Source organism: Siphateles boraxobius, unplaced genomic scaffold (genome assembly GCF_051911475.1).
Source record: "Siphateles boraxobius isolate OS27281-9 unplaced genomic scaffold, OSU_SipBor_1 77, whole genome shotgun sequence".
Classification (NCBI taxonomy): Eukaryota; Metazoa; Chordata; class Actinopteri; order Cypriniformes; family Leuciscidae; genus Siphateles; species Siphateles boraxobius.
In genome coordinates, this window is record NW_027509205.1 from 22,603,554 (window position 1) to 22,611,008 (window position 7,455).

Genomic DNA, 7,455 nt, shown 5'->3' on the forward strand with positions numbered 1-7,455 from the left:
GTGTCGTTGCCATACTCCCGGCATTCCCTTGATCGACTTGCTTCAGACTTTTTCCAGAAGCTGTCGCCATTGTGTTCAGGGGTGTGCTTTATAGTTTCCTGGTCGATCACGTCACTCGTGACGTTCCGTCTCGACATTGGGCTGATTCCATAAGTGCTTCATGACGCACAACGCAAGAGGCGTTCCCGCAGCGTTTCACGCAGCGTCTCGTTCCTTCAGGGAACTAGGGTTACATACGTAACCCGGGACGTTTCTGCATTATCTATGTGAATGTTAAAATCTCCAGCAATGGCAAAACAGTCAAACTCAGAGGAAATTGTTGATAACAGTTCTGTAAAGTCCTCAGCAACGGCTGGAGAGTATTTTGGAGGCCTGTAAACAATGATAAGTAAAATTCGTTGAGCACCTTTTAACACAATACCCAGACATTCGAAAGACGGGTAATTACCAAATGATATTTGCTTACATTGATAGACATCTTTAAAAAGAGCAGCTAAACCCCCACCTCTTCTGACAGCTCTGCAGACACTCATAAAAGTAAAGTTAGGAGGGGATGTTTCATTGAGGACTGTTGCACTGCAGCTGTCTTCTAGCCAAGTTTCATATAGCAACATAAAATCCAGGTTGTATGTGGTTATTAAGTCATTGACTAGAAGTGATTTATTTTTAAGTGTGCTGATGTTTAAAAGTGCTAACTTAACACTTTTACTTTTTGTCCCCACAGCAATCTTAGTTTGGCGTGTAATAGGGGGGGGGGGTGAGCTGGGTCCGCAGGGTTTGGTGGTTGCGGGGCCTACCGTTTTTTTGGTTGATATCCGGGGGCTTACAAAAGAGTGGGATAGTCTGGTTCCAGCATACACCAGTTGTTCCATTTTCTCTGAGAAGCACAGAAGTGGAGATGCTGGAGAGAGGGATAACGTGTCTGGTGAGAGGAGCTGTTGCTCTGGTGTTATCGGAGGCTGTGATATGTTGTCCTGGTTTCCCTGGCTGTTTTCCAGAAAGTCTTACTTGGGTGCTGAATCTTGGAGCAGTTCTAGTATGTCACAGTCTGTCTGTGGTGAGCTCTGTGGGCAGGGCTCAGCTGAGATTGTGTCCGTGAGCAGAGGTTGTTGTGGCTGAGTGGTGTTATCATTGTCCTTGTGTGATGCGCATGTCCATTCAGGTGCTGAAGTGAAGTCCTGTGGTCATTCATACTGTGTCCAGGTGTGTGTTCCATTCAGGTTGAGTGGATTGGCACACACTGCAGAAGGATGATGGAGGGAGAAGTAGATATTGTCCTTTAGCACTCTTGAACCAAGTTTGTTTGGGTGTTTGCCATCCAGTCGAAACAGTTGCCTCTGACTCCAGAAAAGATTGAAATTGTCAATGAAGTTCACTCCTTTTATATTGCAGGTTTTTTGCAGCCATGTATTAAGCCCATCAACCGTGAAAACCTGTTTGTTCCTCTTGCTGGGAGTGGTCCACTGATGAATGTTTGAACTTTCAGTCTTTTAAGCGTTTCAAAAAGTTCATTGAAATCCTTCTTAAGGAGTTCTGACTGCTCTTTATGAATATCATTCTTCCCAACATGAATGATGAGTTGATTTGCAGTCTTATGTTTCATCCGAATGTTCTGAAGTTCCCTGTTTACATCAGAAGCTGTTGCTTGTGGAACGCAGCATGTAGTTGTATCCCTGCTACTAATGTTTCTGATTATGGAGTCGCCCACTATGAGAGTCCTGGGCCCGGCTGTGCATTGAGCTGAGAGCTGTCTGCTCGACCTTGAGCCCCAGTTAGCATCAGTGTTAGCTACTGGCTTATTCAGTCTGTGTTCAATCACATTCATCAAATTTGGGGATTCCTCATTCATTAATATTTCAAATCTGTTCTCGAGATGTAAAGGCGGTGGTAGGAGACCAGTGTTTCGATCCTTGTCAGACCCGTATCTGGGGTAGAGGATGCTACTGCGGCAATATGTGATGCTTGTGACAATCTGATGTCTCGAGTGCCTTTGGGTCTCGCTCCCTGTTTGTGCCATTGATCTGTAAGTCGATCGGCTTGTTTCTCTACACTCAGTATGGCCTGTCGAGGAGCACTAGATTCGTGAGACTCACCGGCTGTATGCTGAGGGCGTCCATGACGAAGCTCTGTCATCCGGTTTGGTGGTCCCGCAATTAACTTTGTTTCAAGAACTGTAATTCTTTGTAAAAAGTCTGTGGCAGTTAGAGCAGCAAGTAGGTTCCAGTGGAGGCATTTTCTTATCCTTATGAATGTCGGCAGTTGTTTTTTCTCTTCCCCAGAATGTAAGCTTTCAGTGCGAGGCTGGTCGAATAAAAGAAGTCTGCTTTTTTGTAATAATCCAAGAGTTTGAGCACTCTGCTGATTTGCTGAAGTTAAAATTAGGTCATAAAAGGAAATAAAATATAAAAGCGATAGAGCAAAGCGCGGAGCAGTAAGCAAGAGCGTCCGAACAGTAGCTGAGTGGGAAGCAGGAATCATAATACATAATACATAAACAAGATCATGAAAAATAATTTCAAACAAGAGCCAGAGCAAATACTTTATAATCTATCGTCATTTTTATATAGAAACAACACAGAAACAAAATCTGTATCACAGATACTAGTAACTAGTTTTCAGCTTGTTAAAAACGCTTTGGTGGACACACGACCTAAGAAAAGTTCAAGTATACTTTATGTAGTAAGTATACTAATATCAATGTTCTAGAAGTATACTTGTAAGTGTACTGTTTCGAAACTACTTGGGACCAAATTGACCCACTTTTTAGTGTATAAAAGTATACTTTTTAAGTATACTTTAAGTGTAACAGTAGTGAACTTTGAGCACAACTAGTTTAAAACTAATCTTTTCATTTGTACTGCAACTATACAACAAGTGAACTTATACTTATAGGTCAAATACTTGTAGCATTTTTTAGTTTATGAAAGTACACTTTGAAATATACGCTTAGTAAAGTATACGCTTAGTTTTGTAGTTGTATACCGCAAATATACATGTAAGGTTTCTTTAAGTGTATAAGTTTAAGTGTATGTCTTTTTCTTTAAGTTAAATTTTCCCATTTAGGTATTAATTTTTTATACTTGAAATATATATTTAACTGTACTTCAACTCTTTCCATTTCAAAACCATTTTATTCTAGCGTCATGCATCCTTTTTTTTTTAATCAACACTTGAATGTGGGTAAGTTTCATTTAAAAAAGGTAAGAAAATTGTGGGGGTTTTTTCAAAGACTTTATCCGGATAAGATTAACGATGATCAAAACACTGATGGAGTAGATCGAGTCCATCAACACCCTCAAAGCTTCACAGTCTTTTTTCTCTTTATGGGTTTGACATTTCATTTTAGGCACTTTTGATTTATATGCTGATTAATGTTTAAAGATAGCATTATTTTACATTTACGTAAACAATCTTCTATCGCTTGTTTCTGCTTCTTCTTCACCTGTGTTTTGATCAGGAGGCTTAGTACTCTATCAGAAGATGTGTAATAACGCACCCTACCTTATAACAGTGAAAACATGGATATCTGGAAAATTCAGTCGGGGAAAGAGTAAAGTAGATTTGAAGTAATTTTCTATGTACACCAGATACTCAAAATTAGGAACATTTTCTTTATAAATCAATATTTTCAAACAACGTAAGTTTATATGACAGTGTGTACTGTAAAACTATAGGATACTCAATCAAAAGAGTAAACAACTACCAAGCCAAGTATACTTGGAATATTTAATATAGTTATAAGTATATTTCGATCAAAAGATTGAGTACAAATATTGGCCAAATATACTTTTCCATCAATATAAGTCGTTTACTTGCAATTTTAGTTATATTTCTGAGAAGTACATAAAAAGTATACTGAAAGTTTACTTTGTTATTTTTAGTTTAAAAGAAGTATACTATAGCACACTTGAATAAACTTATTTTCCTTAAGGGTTATTATGTATTTACATGTTTAAAGGAGTAGTTTACTAAAAAAAATTGAAATTCTCTCATCATACTTAAAATGTCACTCATGTCACTTAAAAGCTGTTTTAATTTATTTAATTGAGAACCTTTATTATGCAGATTGAAAAGTTATAATGCAATATCAATATAGTATTTTTACTTCCACTCACTTTTCTCAGCTCAACTGAGTTCTGGATCTCTTGAATCTTCTTCATTCTGTCCTGGATCATCTGATAAACGTCTATCTATGTCTGAACCAGCTGATGAGACATACAGAGAAACACACAGCTTCCATATTACATGAAAATTGACAAAATTAACTTTGGCATGTATACAAATTTAAGATGTATAATCTTTCTTTTCTGCAAAACACAATTTCAAGACTCATCTTGCAATCAAACTGGCTGAAATAAAAGTTACGAGCCCTTCAAAATGACCTGCACCAACATCAACATAGGAAAACTGCATTTCAAACTGTGTTTAAGGTGTTTAGTCTGTAACTCTTGCTTTCTTCTCTCGACTCTCCTCTTCTATAGGAACAGTGTTGTGAGTCCTGTGATCACCGGAGGATGCCATGGCTGACAAAACAATGGCAATATATTATCTACATTATATCATCATATCAGAGAGCAATTTTGATAACACTTATAGTAAAATATTTTATGTATTTCTCCACTTTGGCCCTTTAAGGTAATATTTCTTCTCCAAGTGACGTGTAAATCACACATATTTCACTGTATCTTACAACCACGGCTCATGTAATAGTTAAGAAAAGTGTTTGGAAAAATCTCTTTCCAATTCAAAGTGTTTGAAAAACTCTTTCAGATCCAATTATGTGTGGAGACGTACTATGTCAACTCCAATCATAAAATTATCTTGTTTTGATGGCTTTATGGACAAGGAATTATTTGAATTTCAGGTTTTTGAAGATCAGATCAGTTTACAAGACTTCTCACTTTTAACTAACTAATAATTATGACTTTTGCCTCAATAAACTCTTAACTACTGCTTATTAATAGTTAGTAAGGTAGATGTTAGGTATTGGGTAGGATTATGGGATGTAGAATATGGTCATGCAGAATAAGGCATTATTATGTGCTTTAAAAGTCCTAAAAAACAGCCAATATCCTAGTAATATGTATGATAATAAGGCACTATAACAGTGTAACTAAAGTGTTACATTAAATAAATATACATATATAAATGTTTCAGACTCTTTCACACAGCAGACTGATCTCAGGTAAATGATACACTAACTGACTTCTCTATGACAACACTATACTAAAATTATTAATAAACTGAACATTTACTTGAAATGCAATAGTTAGACGTTAAAGACTTTGAGTAACAGTGTTTTCCTCTGAAATGTGATGATTTTTACTAACCTTTAGCATTAAATGAGCGTGAGATAAACAAGAGTGTTACTGAAGTGCTGCTCTGTGTTGTTTATGGATCCGCCACAGTCGTCATGGAAACTCTCAAACTCTCAACTGCCAATCAGAATTTAGAAAATGCAGCTCAATTCCCTGAAATATACACTTAATGTAATAAAAACACTTTATAAAATACAAGTAATTACTAGTTTACATATACAGTATATAAAGTGGGATTTGACAGGTGGGGGAATCCTCAAATTTTGTGTAGGTGCAACAGGGAAAAATGACTCACCGTGGGACAACATATTGAGTATCGTGGCATAGCAATACTTTTTGGGACAAGAGTGTCACTGAGGCACCAAGTATCACAATACTTATTTACTTGATATTTTAATGGTTTTATTTTGGTCCATCTACATCTAGACTCTTTCAGATCCAGTTATGTGTGGAGATGTACTATGTCAACTCCAATCATAATGATCTTGTTTTGAAGGCTTTATGGATAAGGATTTATTTGAATTTCAGGTTTTTGAAAGGGAAATGCACAAGTCAGATCAGTTTACAAGACTTCTCACTTTTAACTAACTATTAACTGCGTGTTTTATGTCATATAAAAATGTTGTTACATCTAGTCTGCAAACAGTTTATTATTCTTTAAAATAGTCTCCTTCAGAGGAACATTTGTTAAAGTTGTTAAAATTGAAAGTCGCTGTGATTCTGTGTTCCTCAGGAGCTGAAGAGGTTTGAGTGTGTGTGACTGATGGACAGGATTCAGTGGAACATCAGAGATCAACTCTCTGAACACACACCGATCCAGAGACACACACTCACTTTACTGACACTCAGGAGAGTGTGTGTGACAGTCATGGATCCACCGATCAAACCTGCACAGAGTCTCTGTGTTCAGACTGTAACGCTGGAGAACAGCAGAAGGGTAAGACTTTCAGTGTTTAACAGCAGTTTCATTTCAGCTGTTACGTGTTCAAGCACTGTAGATATGCTTCAAAACATAAATTGTACTTATGTTATCTAAAGAGGGAAAAGCTTCCAGAGAGTTGATATTGTCTTTGTGTCTGTCAGTGATGTGGAGAAGCTTGCGACGGTTACACTGATGGAGAAGTTTGTTCCCACCGTCTCCGGCTCTCAGAAGCTCCTGGCATCGATGGACTGCCGTCACCTCACTCAGGTGCACGGATTCGCTGATATTGTGCTCAAAGCAAAGTGAAAAACACTGTCATTGTGAAGCCTTGTCATACTCTCGCTTCTCTTGAAGAATAAGGATATAAGGATCATCTGCTTTGAATAATAATTCAGTATTTTCATTCACAATTAATGTAAGTCAACAATTAAGATCCTCCACATGTTGATTATATCCTGTCTGTCTGTTTTAATGTTTATCCAACACAATCTCATGAAAGTGTGTATCTATACCACGAATGTTATTTCTCACAACATTTTAAAATATGCTACACACTGAAAACCCTTTGGTTAGGATTAGGGGTGGAGAGTGTGTGCGTATTACACGCCATAAAGTGGATATCATATGCACGCAAAAACTATTATTGCCATATAAATGGCATGAGAAATAACATTCATTGTATAGATACGCACTTTCATGAGATGGGGCTGTGTTTATCATGAACTTAAATCATTCTCCAATGTGTATTTGCATAATAATTAGCAAGCTCAACAATATCAGTTATAGAATTGAACACTTGTGTTTATTCAGATGATGCAGTTATTACAATATAAAACAAGAACCACAATATTTCACAAGTAATTCAGTCTTTACAGCTGGAGAGGAGAGAAAGAAAATGACTTCAGAGATTTCCTTACAAAATAACATATAGAAACACTCTATAGGAAGTGTAGTATATTATGTAAAATTTAACCATATATAATATTAAATCATATGTCAATTTCATATTATATTTGCAAAACAAAACAAAAGTATAAATGAAAGAGAAAAGCAAACAAATCTTTTTGTTGATTAGAAATAGAATCGTTATAAATAGCCCATTCAAATGTAGCCGTGATGAAATATATATTTTAAACATATGACACAAATATATGTCTCACAAATATTTGATTATAGTTGATTTTTTGTCAATGATTGATGTTTTGCCAAGGCCTG

At 36.6% G+C, this 7,455-nt stretch overlaps 2 long non-coding RNA genes across 3 annotated transcripts in view; both read left to right on the top strand.

Annotated features, from left to right (window-relative positions):
* LOC143725560 (uncharacterized) overlaps positions 1–7,455 on the top strand; it is a 358,276-nt gene that overhangs the window by 309,714 nt on the left and 41,107 nt on the right. The window lies entirely within an intron of this gene.
* LOC143725563 (uncharacterized) overlaps positions 1–7,455 on the top strand; it is an 84,882-nt gene that overhangs the window by 70,972 nt on the left and 6,455 nt on the right. For both annotated transcript variants that reach the window (XR_013198253.1, XR_013198254.1), the window contains exons 6-8: positions 4,482–4,537; positions 6,052–6,255; positions 6,402–6,507. This is a non-coding gene — a long non-coding RNA (uncharacterized LOC143725563). The remainder of the gene's footprint in view (positions 1–4,481; positions 4,538–6,051; positions 6,256–6,401; positions 6,508–7,455) is intronic.